This window comes from Amphiura filiformis, chromosome 8 (assembly GCF_039555335.1).
Source record: "Amphiura filiformis chromosome 8, Afil_fr2py, whole genome shotgun sequence".
Classification (NCBI taxonomy): domain Eukaryota; kingdom Metazoa; phylum Echinodermata; class Ophiuroidea; order Amphilepidida; family Amphiuridae; genus Amphiura; species Amphiura filiformis.
This window is the reverse complement of record NC_092635.1, coordinates 18,457,104-18,473,079: the sequence shown is the minus strand read 5'-3', so window position 1 is coordinate 18,473,079 and position 15,976 is coordinate 18,457,104. Positions and strand designations below refer to the sequence as shown.

The 15,976-nt window shown below is 36.0% G+C and overlaps 1 protein-coding gene across 1 annotated transcript in view; it reads left to right on the top strand.

Annotated features, from left to right (window-relative positions):
• LOC140159445 (conserved oligomeric Golgi complex subunit 1-like) overlaps window positions 1–15,049 on the top strand; it is a 177,214-nt gene extending 162,165 nt beyond the window's left edge. The window contains exon 28 of the mRNA XM_072182923.1: window positions 14,200–15,049. The gene's annotated coding sequence lies outside the window, so the exon portion shown is untranslated. The remainder of the gene's footprint in view (window positions 1–14,199) is intronic.
• The last annotated feature ends 927 nt before the right edge of the window (window positions 15,050–15,976 follow it).

Below are 15,976 nucleotides of genomic sequence, written 5' to 3'. Positions count from 1 at the left end.
ATGGATGGTGTGCAGCCTCTGTCATTCACTGTGGTGTGATGATATGTATTCTGCTATCTACTGAAGATAGCAATATTGTATATATCTACATTGTGATAGAGAGTGGGGCTGGGGAGGGGTCTTCTGTAGAATTTAATGGATGAAACACAGCCCCTGGTCTTCACTGTGGTGTGATTATAATGTATTCTGCTATCTACTGAAGATAGCAATATTGTATAGATTCAAATTGTGATAGAGAGTGGAGCTGGGGGAGGGGTCTTCTGTAGAATTTAATTGATGAAATACAGCCCTGGTCTTCACTGTGGTTGATTCTGCTATCTACTGAAGATAGCAATATTGTATAGATCCACATTGTGATAGAGAGTGGGGCTGGGGGTCTTCTATAGAATTTAATTGATGAAACACAGCCCCTGGTCTTCACTGTGGTGTGATTATAATGTATTCTGCTATCTACTGAAGATAGCAATATTGTATAGATCCACATTGTGATAGAGAGTGGGGCTGGGGGTCTTCTATAGAATTTAATGGATGAAACACAGCCCCTGGTCTTCACTGTGGTGTGATTATAATGTATTCTGCTATCTACTGAAGATAGCAATATTGTATAGATCCACATTGTGATAGAGAGTGGGGCTGGGGGTCTTCAATAGAATTTAATGGATGAAAGCAGCCACTGGTCTTCACTGTGGTGTGATTATAATGTATTCTGCTATCTACTGAAGATAGCAATATTGTATAGATCCACATTGTGATAGAGAGTGGGGCTGGGGTCTTCAATAGAATTTAATGGATGAAAGCAGCCACTGGTCTTCACTGTGGTGTGATTATAATGTATTCTGCTATCTACTGAAGATAGCAATATTGTATAGATCCACATTGTGATAGAGAGTGGGGCTGGGGGGGGGGTCTTCTATAGAATTTAATGGATGAAACACAGCCCCTGGTCTTCACTGTGGTGTGATTATAATGTATTCTGCTATCTACTGAAGATAGCAATATTGTATAGATCCACATTGTGATAGAGAGTGGGGCTGGGGGAGGGGTCTTCTGTAGAATTTAATGGATGAAACACAGCCCCTGGTCTTCACTGTGGTGTGATTATAATGTATTCTGCTATCTACTGAAGATAGCAATATTGTATAGATCCACATTGTGATAGAGAGTGGGGCTGGGGGGTCTTCTATAGAATTTAATGGATGAAATACAGCCCCTGGTCTTCACTGTGGTGTGATTATATTTATTCTGCTATCTACTGAAGATAGCAATATTGTATAGATCCACATTGTGATAGAGAGTGGGGCTGGGGGAGGGGTCTTCTATAGAATTTAATGGATGAAATACAGCCCCTGGTCTTCACTGTGGTGTGATTATAATGTATTCTGCTATCTACTGAAGATAGCAATATTGTATAGATTCAAATTGTGATAGAGAGTGGACTGTGTGTCTTTACTAGAATTTAATGGATGAAATGCAGCCCCTGTTCTTCACTGTGGTTGATTCTGCTATCTACTGAAGATAGCAATATTGTATAGATTTATTTTTGAATAGTGAGTTGGGGCTGGGTCTCATCCCTGGAATTTAATGGAAGAAATGCAGCCTATGCCCAGTGTGGTGTGATAATAATTCTGCTATCTACTGAAGATAACAATATTGTATAGATCCACATTATGATAGAGAGTAGGGCTGGGGGTCTTCGATAGAATTTAATCGATGAAATGCAGCCCCTGGTCTTCACTGTGGTGTGCATGTGATTCTGCTATCTACTGAAGATCTACACAATATTGCTATCTTCAGTAGATAGCAGAATACATATTATCACACCACACTGGGCAGAGGCTGCATTTCATCCATTAAATTCCAGGGATGAGACCCAGCTCCAATTTCCTATTCAAAAATAAATCTATACAATACAGTAGATAGCAGAATACATATAATCACATCACACACAGTGAAGAAGAACGGGGGCTGCAAAGCATCCATAAATTCTGGGGAAGACACCCAGCCCCACTCTCTATCCCACTGTGGATCTACACAATATTGCTATCTTCAGTAGATAGCAGAATACATGTAATCACACCACAGTGAAGAACAGCCGCTGCATTTCATCTATTATATTCCAGGGATGAGCCTCAGCCCCACTCCCTGTTCCAACATGAATCTACACATTATTGCTATCTTCAGTAGATAGCAGAGGCTATGAAGTAGACTAGTAGATGGCAGAATATATACAGTGGTCATTCCTCTGTAAAGTTTAAAGAGCATGGGTTGAATTTTATTCATCAAAGAGTAGGGATGAACCCCAATCCCTACATGCCCTATCCCAACATGGATCTACCAAATATTGCTATCTTCCTTCACATGCTGCATTTCATTTATTAAATCCCCGGGATGACCCAACCCAATTCTCTGTTCCAACATGGATGTACACAATATTGCTATCTTCAGTAGATAGCAGAATACATGTAATCACACCCACAGCAATGAACAAAGGCTGCATTTCATCCATTAAATTCCAGGGATGAGACCCAGCCCACCCACTCTCTATCACAATTTGAATCTACACAATATTGCTATCTTCAGTAGATAGCAGAATACATATAATCACACCACAGTGAAGACCAGGGATCATCTCTGGAATTAAATATTTGAAATGCAGCGAATGGTCTTCACTGTGATGTGATTGTATTCTGCTATCTAATGATGATAGCAATATTGTGTAGATCCATGTTGGAACAGTGAGTGGGACTGGGTCATCACAGGAATTAAATATGAAAATATGCAGCGCTTGGTCTTCACTGTGGTGTGATTATAATGTATTATATCCTTCATTAATATATTCTCGTTCATTAATTGGTTAAACGAGTATCATGTGACCAAAAATAGTTTTGCTATTTTGCAAAGCAGTCAAAAAGCCGACTCAAAGTACTATTTCCCTGGGATATATTTTTTGCTATACTCCCTCTGAGCGCGTATGACCTCATAGCCGCGTCGCAGTTCATAGTGGTCGGTGCAACTCGCCACATACGCGGGATATCGCTACCGGTTCAGGGGTATTAATTTGTAGCAAGTCATGTTGTCTTGCGAAGCACACAAGCAGCCGCACGGAAGTGCAGCTAAAATACGCCGCAGTTTCATGACATAATCTGAGTTACATCAGGAACAATATCTTAATATTGACGGCGAAATAACAGAGAACATGGCTACTCGTTTCACGGCAGTATTGTAGAGGTTACAACATTACAACGGTAAGCTTTATAGCCACTCAATTGTGTGCATGCTTTGTGCATGTAGGCCTACATGTATCAATCAAAACAAAGCACGGCAAGCCTAGCCTAGCCTTGACTATGCTAGGGCTTATATAGTCTACATTTATGCCTAGGCCTATGTCTATAATAAAGGCCTTAATATTTTAACCAATTAATGAACAAAGAATATATTAATGAAGGATATAAAACAAATATTTACTGCTCTAAATTCGGGATCTGGTGGAATCTATTGGTCCCCTCGGTGAACTGGAGACCGTGAGCCTACTATTTCCCTCGACCTGGCGGTCTCGGGAAATAGTAGGCTCACGGTCTCCAGTTCACCTCGGGGACCAATACATATCAAAACGTTAGGGTACCCTAAGCGTCATTACTCATTTTCTTATTTCATTCCATTAACAACCGTCCACTGACATCAACAAAAATCAGACTTTTTCTCAAAACATTTGTATTACTAAAATCACAACTTTGAAATTATTAGTCATATGTCACAGTCGTTACACCAAAATAAACATGAGAATGTCCTGCAATTTATGATCGCATCGGAAATAATGTAGATGATATTGTTTACTCGCCAATAATTTTTATTCACCTCCACCTATGTATTAAAAATGCTTCGTTCTCTGCCTGAGATCCGCGTTTTCAGCTTTTCACGTATTTTGACCAGTCATCTCAAAGCGTTACAACAACATGGGACCATTGTATACCTGGTCGAGGTATCCAATTGAAGCTTGGGATGTTTCCAAGCTTATCATCTAAGAAAGAATTTGATTTGTCAAGTATCTCACTCGCCGGATCGCATACAGCGAAAAATCTGAAAAAAATTGGTGCAAGCAAAAACCCCAAATCACCTCTGTTTGAACTAGGTATATTGGTCTGTACACAGTCCGTGCATAGTCCGTGCAGTGAGCCGATTGCTATGTTGAGGTTTCACCAAAGGTTAAAGATGGTAATCTGAGACTGCATTGAACTACACACAGAGATCGCGTTTGACCTTGTGATCCCTATAAGCAGTGTTGGAAAGAAGTAATAAGTCGCAGTTTGAAATGGGTCTCTCATAGCTAAAACGTTTTGATATGGATTCCACCAGATCCCTCATGAGCAGTAAATATTTGTATATTCTGCTATCTACTGAAGATAGCAATATTATAGATCTGTGTTGGAACAGGGAGTGAGACTGAATTTAATAGATGAAGTGTAGCCTCTGTTTAATGCTGTGGTGGGATATTATGTATCCTGCTATCTACTGAAGATAGCAATATTGTGTAGATCCATGTGGGAACAGGGAGTGTTGCTGGGGCTCATTCCTGTAATTTAATAGATGAAATGCAGCCTCTACTCCTCATTGAAGATAGTAATACTGTGTAGATCAACATTGGGATAGGGATTGGGGCTCATCTCTTGAGATTAAAATGGATGAAATCCAACTCCTGCTCTTTACTGAGGAGTGACTATATAATGTTGCTATCTACTGAAGATAGCAATATTGTGTAGCTCCATGTTGGAACAGGGAGTGGGACTGGGGTCATCCCTGGAATTAAATATTTGAAATGAAGCGAATGATCTTCACTATGGTGTGATAATATGAATTCTGCTATCTAATGAAGATAGCAATATTGTGTAGCTCCATGTTGGAACAGGGAGTGGGACTGGACATTGTGCAGTTACAAGAGCTTTTGAAATCTAATCTCAGTTTTCTCCAAGCAATATCAAAATAGCAACCCAGCAAACACAAAAACATTTTTTAAATGTTTTAAACAAGTTATATTTTAGGTTTTGGTTTAGGTATAAACATTTAATAACATTAAATGTTGGGTTATATAAAGGTCATGGAAATATACTTGTAAACTATTTTTGGTAATATTTTTTGTCAAATATTTTGTCAACACTTAAATTACATTATGTTAAAATATTTGCAGTAGGTTATCAAAAAATGTTCTTTAATGTTATGAAAACGTTTTATACCCTTTATATAACTCAACATTTAAACGTTTTCTGACAACCTTTTATAACCTTTTGCCAATGATGTCAAAAACGTTTTGTGTTTGCTGGGAATCGCACTAGTTCACCATTTTTAAGGCCAGTCATGCCGGGGATGGAGTAGTAATAACACAATCCATCTTATTTAGATAGTTTCCTGCTAAATCTGTATAATTTCAGTCTTCCCTCAATAAATTGATAGAGTAATCCCATTTATTCTCCACTATAGCTCTTTTACAATGACATAGGGATGAATAAGTAATGAAGACAAATGGACTGCTCTATATAGTCGAATTGAGCAAAATAAGTCAAACGTCGGATAAAATGTAAATGTATGTATAACTAAAGATGTTTCTGATACTTTTCTGTTTTATTGTTTTAAGCAGTACACTCAAAATGCTAATATATATCAAGAACAGAGAGCATAATTTAATGGATTTGGGGCACTTAATTTAACTGTTAAATTGACTACTTGAATGGCTAGAAAACTCTTAATAATTTATTAAGAAGAGACGTAATTTGTTAAGAAGAGACGTAATTTGCTTTACTATTATCTGGTTTACGAGAGTTGACAGTGGTAACATTCATGAAAGTTGCATGATTGATATGCTTCAATTATGCACATAAAATAATTGAACTTTAAAACAATCTAAGATAATGAATAGAATTGATTAAAAGGCATTCAGATTTGAAATAGATTTATAGTAGTGACTATATTGTTAAATTTACTTTTGCTGTTTGTCTTTTATTATTCTTGATTCTGGATTTCTGCTTATTCTACTGGGAAAATGAGAAAACTTCCTCTTTATTCTGGAACATATATTGCTTTGGTGTAGTCAACAACAGAAAAATTATTCAAAAATTCTTGTTACATAATTATATGTGACACGATCTGGTCCATGGGGGCAAAAGGCGGCAAATTTGAAATGTGAGATAAAGGTAAAAATATGGAGTAAAGAACAATAACATACATAAGAAAATACACACACAAAAAAAAGTAAGAACCAAGTATGCTAGACCTTTGGTGTTTTCAGTAAATGATAACGTATTGTATATATAATGTAATAATTATAGTAACTCAATTTTTAAAAATGCCTCCTTTGGCCCCCATGAACCAGATTGTGTCACATATTCAACCCAATATAGGAGTTCCTATCCAGTTTAGAATGCGTCCCGTTTCTTGAAGACTATTTTAGACCAGTGGCGTAGCTAGGGGTTGTGGCGCCCACGTCGAAGGATACATAATGGTGCCCCCTCCCCAATTCTTGAAACAATTGCACGCTCCACATGCGAAAATTTGCACAAATAGGGCATACCACTAATTGATATTTCAAATGATTTTGTGCTGAAATGCGCACAAAGCATGTGCAAATTTTGACTTTCATTGCTTGGAGGGGGTGCATAATCGATGCTGAATTGGTCAATTCGCCCCCGCCTCCCAAGGGTGGTGCCCACGGCACATGCGGTCTCGGGAAAATAGTAGGCCCTCCAGTTAACCTCAGGGACCAATAGATTCCACCAGATCCCCCATTTGTACACCGTCACACCATCTTTCTCTTTGACTTTCTCACTACCATTCACAGGGCTGTCAACTTTTTGGAATTGCTTGGCGTGAGACAGAAGCGTACCGGGATTTGCCGACTCCAATGTTCATTTTGTACCATGATTATTTAGCCACAGGGCTCGATAATGTGAAAAGCGGGGGGTAGGAGCAATAATTATTCATGACGATGCGTGAGATTTTACTCATTTTCCAGCTTTTTGCGTGAGATTATACTACCTTGGTGTGAGACCGTGAGAAAGTGACCCAATGCGTGAGACTCACGGCCAATGCGTGAGAGTTGACAGCCCTGCATTCACACAAGCACACCATACTTACTTTAAGCCACAGTGTGCGATTCTTTAAAATGAATTTGGTTAGTGTGTTTTTTTTTCAAACCTGATTTTTGGCATAATTAAATGTAATGTTTACACATATCCCAACTTACACTTAATTGGAATCAGCCAAATGGAAGTCACTGGAATTTACCATTGGGATTGAAACCATTCTTACATCATTGTAAAATGTTATCAGTAACATTTATCATCTAATAATTTTTTATTTCAAAGTCAGTTTTTAGCAGCCAAAACCAACAGCAGGTGTTAAATACATAATCATTTTTTTAAGCTGTCAGCATTTTCTGTAAAACAAAATAAAATCACACCTGGTATCCTATGGCAGATGATATTTCAAAATAGAATAAAACTATTGGTGAATTTGTAATTATATGAATGTGCAAGATCAAGAGTTGGAGCGTGTCACTAGAGAAATAGACACAGTAACATAAATTAATACATAGTTAAAAGGATGTTAGTTGCCAGCAGATGAATAACATATCTAAATTGGAAGGTGTCATCTACTAGATCTGGCAGATATTGTCTGGCACACTTTATTTGTAGGTTTGGTTTTTGTGTTTGGAATTAATTACTGATGTTAAGTTTCCAAAGTTGAAAATAATTTGAATCAAGTTATGAGAGGCCTTTTGCGAACAAGTGGATTTTTACAATGGTAGATTCATGGCAAAAGTGAAGCTTTCTTTAGAAATAAATGTTACTATCTCAATATGTAGTAAAATCTATCTACTCTAAATGAAACAGTGAGTAAATTCTCAAATCTAAAGAATATGATCTGCACTCGACAACCCAACAACACAAAATTGACATATTTATTGTAAATTTATGAGTCTGGATTCTATCCACCAAATATCATGGCTGAAACCCCACTCTCTGTTTTCTTATCTTCAGTAGATAGCAGATATACATGATTTACTTTGTCCAATTGAGCCTCATAGATAAGATGAAAACCCATAATCCATATCCTAACTTGGAACTACACAAAATTACTATCTTCAGTAGATAGCAGATTATGCAAATTAATCTTAAATTGGATACAAATTGGAATGTTGGATCTGTCATCCAATTTTATGTATTAGATGAATACCCTTATTCCATATGACAACTTAGAACTTCACAAAATTATGATCTTCAGTAGATAACTCTACCAGTTATATACAATTTAATTTTCATTGAGTGTGAACTAGATCAACCAACCTCATCCCAACTGAAAATTTCACAAAATTATTATCTTCAGCAGATAGCTAGCTAGCTGTATTTAACTTTCAATGGAAGATGAAGTGGATATGTGAACCAACACCCCCTATTCCTTACATCAACTTCACAAACTTGCTATCTTCAGTAGATAGCAGATAAATGTATTTTCAATTGAGGAGGAACTTGATGACAAAAACTCTTATAATTTCTACATCCATTGTAGAACTTGCTGTCTTCAGTAGATAGCATGCAGTTTAATTAAATATTTCAGTGGCAGGGATTGTATCTGTCAACCAAGCTCCCTGTTAGATGAAATCCTGTATTTCTTATCTGAACTTGGAGCACACAAACTTGTTATCTTCAGTAAATAGCTCTAGCAATTACATTATACTTTACTTTTCAATTGTAAAAGAGTGAAAAACTCACTCTCCAAAAGAGTAAGAAGAGTGAAAATTCCTAAAATAGTGAAAAATGCTCCTAAAAGAGTAGAAGTCACTCTTTCAAAGTATGATATATCAAAACTTGATATCATACCTTGAAGTCTTGCCCATCCCACCCACTTGCTATCTTCAGTAGATAGCACTAGTTAGTAGCTACATACAAATACTTTTCATTTCAATTGAATGGGAACTAGATCAACCAACCTCATGAATGAGAAGAAAGCTGATATTCCTTATCTCATGTTAGTAGGTAGCAGATTATATACAATTTAATCTTCAATGGAAGATGAACTAGATCTATCAACCATCCTAATGGATGAGGAGTAAAACCCTATCCTTGATTCCAACTTAACTTCACAAACTTACTTCAGTGGGTAGCAGGCACTCAATTCCCACTTCAGGAAAGCATTGGGACTAGATAATGTCTGCCTCACTTTTCATCTCAACTTAGAACTACTGCACAAACTGTTATCATCAGTAGATAGCAGCACATGCAGTCACTTCTCTAACAACCTTACAGGATATCTCCAAATGTAATATCGAAACATACTCCCAGTGTTGAACAATGCAAGTTTGCTATCTTCAGTAGATAGCTGAACACATAATTAAACATTAGTGCAAGATTGTCTATAGTCTACTATTTTTTCAATATTGAAATGTAGTCCACAGACAAAGAAAGACCTATTTTCGTTGTGTGAAGATAGCGAATAAGTGTGCCATTGCATTAAGTGGATTCAAGGTGAAAGTGAACTTTTAAAATTATAAATAGGGCTTCTCATTCTTTCACTTCTCACTCTCTGTATGTCTGTCACACATATACATATACCCATACACACTCTCTCTCCCTCTCTCTCTAACCCTATACAAATTTATATGTCTCTCTTTTCCTCCCTCTCCCCTATCTCTTTTTTCCCAAGCTCCAGTTCCAGCTCTTTTGCGCAATAAAGCTTGTTTAAATGTGTCATCAATTTTGCTGCTAAAAATATACAGAAAAGAGGCAATCACTGAAATTATGATAGCAAATGAAGACCTACATACTCATTGAGACTCAAGGTTAATTTTATTGAGGTTTTCCAAGTGACATATTTTTGATTTTCATCAATTATTATACAGGGTGAGTCTAAAAGAACTGTACTCTCACCATGCTCACATAGCCTACACACAGAAAGTTTTGTGCTTTGAATATTTACTAAATTATCAAAGTAATCAGCTTTCACATCCTTTATGAGTTATTAAGTATATACCTTTGCATTCCTTAATCAAAAAAAGACAATATTAAAATTATTCATTCTACAGAATGTCCAAATGCAGGATTTATACCTGAGTGTTTCCTTTGTAATACAAAATTACTGATCTACCAATTCTATCCTTCCGACTAGATTGCATTCTAAATGTGATTGTCCATTCTTATTCAATGGGTGTGGTCTAGTTAGCAGACACATAATCTGATTCGACAATCACATAATTTTGGGTGTTGTCTATCAGACTGTAGATGACCCCACGTCATCACAAGAATTGTTAATACGTAACACGCTTGTCGAGGCACCATTAGCACGTTGTAGTCATAGGCCTAGTGTATAATACATGTACGCGATTGCGATATCATGAATGAAGTTTTGGTCATTTTAGAATAAGGGGAGTTTTTATGACTGCTAAATAAAATAAGTTTATCCACTGCAATTAAGTATTGGACATAGAAGATAGTAAAAACAAAAAATTCATATCGTTTATGCAACAACTTACTGATAATTGGTCAGCATGTTTTAAAGTACAAAAAGTTAATTCTGACATTTGGTTTTATGAATTGCCCCTGTATCTGCTATAGCTGCTGATTTGCAAAACAGAAACATGAGTCTGTGGAATGATTTGAAAATGGTCTTGTTTGGTTACATCAATGTAGTTCATGGATGAAAACGTCAATTTCAAAAATTTCAAAAATATGTGAAAGCTGTTAAATTATTTAAATTAATAAATTACACAAGTTTTCCCTTCATTTTTTTTTTTTGGAGAACTCGTACAGGTCTTTCATACTCACCCTGTATTGAGATCTGGATATGTTGACTTGATTAATGCATTAAGCTACAACAGATGTTGTGTTAAAACACCTGTAACACTGTTGGTTCAAAAATAATCATGATAATATGTAATATAGTTTTTACACAACTTAATGAAGTGTAAAGTTTGTCACTGTTAGATTTTGAAAATGAAAGACAACATCTGGTTTATAGACATGTTGTCTGCATAGAGAATGTGGTAAATGTTTTGTTTTTCATGGTATTTTATAGGGTAAATAAATGGAGGGAGCTCAAATTGATTTTCTTTTTTCTTGAAAAATCAACTACTGTATATATATAAACTTCAAAACTTGCACAGAAAGAGAGAGGTATGGGTATATAACTGTTAATGTCAACGAAATGCATGTTCTAAATTACTTTGAATTGATAATTTAAGCATGAACTTTGTGTAAGACCTTTAAAAAATATGAACGTAAAAGTACCACCTTTCTCCCCCAAAATACTACAATTGCAGTAGTTATTCATCTGCACAGTAAAATTGTATTTTATATTTTCCCCAATAATATGTGATGGGGAGAATGTTGAGTAATAATATAAAAATGACATGAGAAATAAGAAAAGATAACTATGAAGTGCCTAGTTTTGTATATACATGTATACAACCATGAGGGGTTCATACCAATTACAATTTCAGACGATTACAACAAAAGTTTATCATGTCAAAATCAAACTAAGGGAGTCTGTCACTCATGTAGTACCATTTGTGGGCCAATTTCATAAAAACTATTAATAATAGGCCCGATAATAGGGTTTTAAAACTCAATTTGACCTCAAGATTAAGAGAATGTCTTTGTGAAATGGGCCCGGCATGGTCTTGCTTCTTTTGTCCACCTGTATACCGAAGTTTCTTGCATTTCTTATGCACTGTCCTACCTATATCCATCTCGTTAATGGTGTTTTAATTCCCTAACAAAAGTTGTATGACCAGATAAACATATAAAAGTTGAAGTGCAGGTTATCAAATTCCTTCCACTATAGAAAAGGTGGAAGCCTTAAGGTAAGGCTACAAGGAATGTATCCTAATCTCCACTTCTAGGCTTCAGATAACCTGTACCTCAACCTAATACAGGACTCCCTGTGGGCAGGGGGATTGACATTGAACTTATATTTTGTAGTCATGAGCTGGGTGTAGTCTATACTGATATCCATAGATGGAACATAGCTTGGAATTGACATTTTTTAAGTGAGGGCTTAAGGTATGGATTACTGAGTAAAAACATGTGTAAAGTAAAAAAGTGTATTTTATATGAGTTTGGGCTACCACTAATGAGAGGATGAAACAAAAGCAAAACAATGAGAGTGTGAAGAATCAGAATGCAGTATGACCTTGAAACATGCATAATATCCCGATTAGGGCAGTGGCAACCTAGTACTAGCTCCCAGGACGAACCCCCCCCCCTGAATACCCCTTCATTTTGAAATATGACTTGACTGCAACACATCTTTGTCCTTAACATGGCAGAAAAGTTACTCTGATTGAATCAAGATTACATTTTAACCCTAACAGGACGGTATACTACAAAATACTACTTGATATATGCGCTGTTCGTGCATGCATCCCACGTGGTGTGATGACGCAATCACCCTATGTGATATATAGGCACGGTTTCGCTGGCCAGCGAAGCCCAAGACCCGTGGCAAAGTGTCGCCGACCCAGTGCCTGGCATGCAAGGGGTCTCGGGTTCGAATCCCACCCAGAGCAAACAACTTCTTTCCTTCTTTTCTCTCTTTATTCCTACCTTCTTTCCCTTCCCGTCGCAAAAAGCCCTTAGGCGGTTAGGGATAACGAAGCCAATGTAGTGATGTGTAAGATTGCCTTGAACAAATGATGAGATGTTTTAATTATAGTCTTAAAATGTTAGCAAGAAGGTCAATGTGTATAGTTCCAGGAACAGTAGACCCAACAGCATGGTTAGCATCCTTTGATGATGTAATGACAAAGGAGACTTCGTAACCGTGTTTTAACTATCGCCATATTTTTTCTTCATGTTTTCTCCTAGAATCTAAAACAGATTTAGGGTATGATTTTTGAAAATCAAAGTGTTAAAAGTTGTATAAGCTTAATTATTTCGTTCCTTTTTCTTGGAATTGGTTATAAGAATACTACGGCTTAATTTAATCACAAAAAATCTTCGGAAACGATTAACTACAATTACGGTGACAACAAAAGAAATGTTGTCAAAGACTTGTAATGAGACTAAGTACATTGACTACAGGTTAAAAGGACAAGGTTTCCATATTTGGAATAAGACTTGAGTCTGGCACAATTGTAAGATTGTGGGGGTGTTACCTCAATGCACTTCCTGTACATGTACAGCCCATCAGAAGTGCAATGACTGTTTGGTTATTGAATATCCCATTTGCGGTTGAAATTTTTGTTGTGGAACAACTTTTGCAACCATCATAAAAGAATAGAATTCAAAATGGTTGGTTATCAAATATACAATTGCTAGCTAATAATGATTGTTTCTTAGTTAGCATCTGTTGTATTCTGTATATAAATTACATAATTAGTGATTTTATGAATTTATACCAAAATCATTCCAGTGTTTACATCAATGATAACCGTAAAAATATCAGTATGGCTCAGAAATGGCATCATCTGGGCAAATGATAACGATGTTGGTGGATGTATGTATGGCCTAAGCATCAGTGATCAATGACAACAATACAGTGTTGAGACAAAAAATCATGTTGTGGTTATATAGCGGTCAATAAGCTGTAATAGTCATTATTGGTTAGAGTTAAGTGATTATTGATATCTTATAGGATATAACCAATTTGTAGTGTCTTAACGTGGGAACTTGATATCAAAGCCTCAATGTTTGGGGTTTCCCTTTACCGCATGGTATGGGAGATGCCAGGACAAGAACTACATACAGTTATTCGGATACATTAAAAAAGCTTCATTATAGGTTTATGGCACTATTATCACAAACCCCCATCCAAGAAAATTAATGTTAATTTACTTTTTAAATCACTTTTCTTTTGTTTAAGCTAAACTGCTATTTGATGAATAATTCTTCTACATTTGACATTATTTTCTCTCCTAAATTATGATTATTTTGTATGGCAATCAACCCATGATATATAAAGCTTAGACCCATTGCATCCCATTTTCACCAAAACTATTTTCATCAATTATACCTGTCATTATAGTGTTGTTGGCATAATCTTGAGCCCAAAGAAAAGCACATTGATTGATTGATTGATTGATTGATTGATTGATTGATTGATTGATTGATCAAGTTGATTATATCAGTGACATGTTCGTGAATATGTTGATGTAAAATGCAAAATACTCTTATTTACATGACATTCTTTTGTTTATCTTTCCATTGTTTGCTGCAGGACATACCATGCCATTCATCCGTCCGCCTGTCCATCCGTCAATCTGACCAATTACTCCTGATTCACTGCTGGATCAGAGAAGGTGCCAGTGGTCAATCCATGGAAACCCAGAGGCGTGGAATGGACGCAATGGGTGGGAGACACCACACCCTGAGTCGACCAGGGACAAATCGGCAAGCAAACACCACCGTAGGCATATCACAAATGAAAATTAAACATGCAGCATGAAAGCCACCAAGGTGACGGGAAATAAAAGCCTTACTTAGAACAAAACACTTCCACATTGATAACAATAGAAGCAGAGGCAAATTAAACATGTATTTTGTTCTTTGTTTAACAGCAATTTATATATGACTGAATATGAGTACAAAAGAGTGGTACTTAATTTTAATGTGCTGTTTTGTTCACTATCTTGGTTGATATGAAGGAAAACCTTGAGTATAAACTTCTGACCTCATGAAATAATTAAGGGATTTTTAAAGTGGTCTAATTAAAAGGATAATAATCTGATCTAATAAACCAAGGGAATTAATATGATTATGAATTTAATTTGATTAATTATAAAGTGGGTAAAATAATATATTTATCATAAATATATGTTGAATACTTATGTATAAAAATATCAATTTTATGATCACAAGTCTTTGTAAAAGACTTAGTGTTATATTTATATTGTTCTAAATCAAAGCAATTAGATGAATTAAAACAGGTATACAATAAAAAAAATATTCTGCTTAAATAAAGTATCCAACATTTTGGGTTTCATTAATTTTTATCTCATTTTTATGGCAAACGTATATCCATATGGTTTATTTTGCTATGGGGAAGAGAAATGTTGCCCTTTGCTGCTGGCATTCATCTCATCTTTATTTAAAAAAATTTAGTAGTAGTTTTTACTTAGTCATAATTAATTTACTTCATCTCAAAAGTCATCGCATATTTCTGGCCATTTTGCTTGTGATTATAATTTGGAAGTAAATAAAATAAATGGAGTGATTTATGGAAATATTAATATAAAGTTACCCTGTACCGTGCCTGTGTGGATTTTTATTAATAATTGTTATCGCTTGATGAATATGGATAATACAAATGAACGTGCAGACGAACACGCCAGTAAAATATGGCTTTTGTGTTGTGGCAGATGGGTGACTATTGAGTGAACACAATATGGGCTGGCAGTCTTTGTGGTAGCCTGTTATTTCTTAATGATATTGTATCTTTGTGGGCTGGCTAGAACATATTATAACAATAGGGAAATGTGTTCCATTTCTTTTTGCCACAAAATGTTGTTCTGAAGTTCAAGGTTCTGGTTTTGAAACAAAAGCTACTTCTTATATTCTAATTCAAATCCTGTTAAGACAGTATACACATGCTATATTACCATGGCTTAGAATGCACATATGCCTATTCTAATCTAGATTTTGTTGATAAGATGTGGATCAATTTAGACTACAGTTTGTCCACTCTGAAGTACAAAGTGACAACGCGCGCGTATACAGCGCGTTAACAGTGCGTAGTGCTGCAGGTATGCGTGCCTTCAAAGTCGGCACAATGCGTAAGTCCGCGTCGGTACCTTGTACTTCAGAGTAGACTGACTGTAAAATATTCCACATTTCAGTTGAAGGCCTCTTGCATGATGAGCAGCAGATGTCTCTTTACATTGTCTCTTTACATCACTAATCTTTAATTAATTTCTACCAATTCAGAGCTCTTTTTATCTATAATTTTTTTCTCTATTTGCCAGAAAAATTTTTTTACCATCATTTGTTTGTTATTT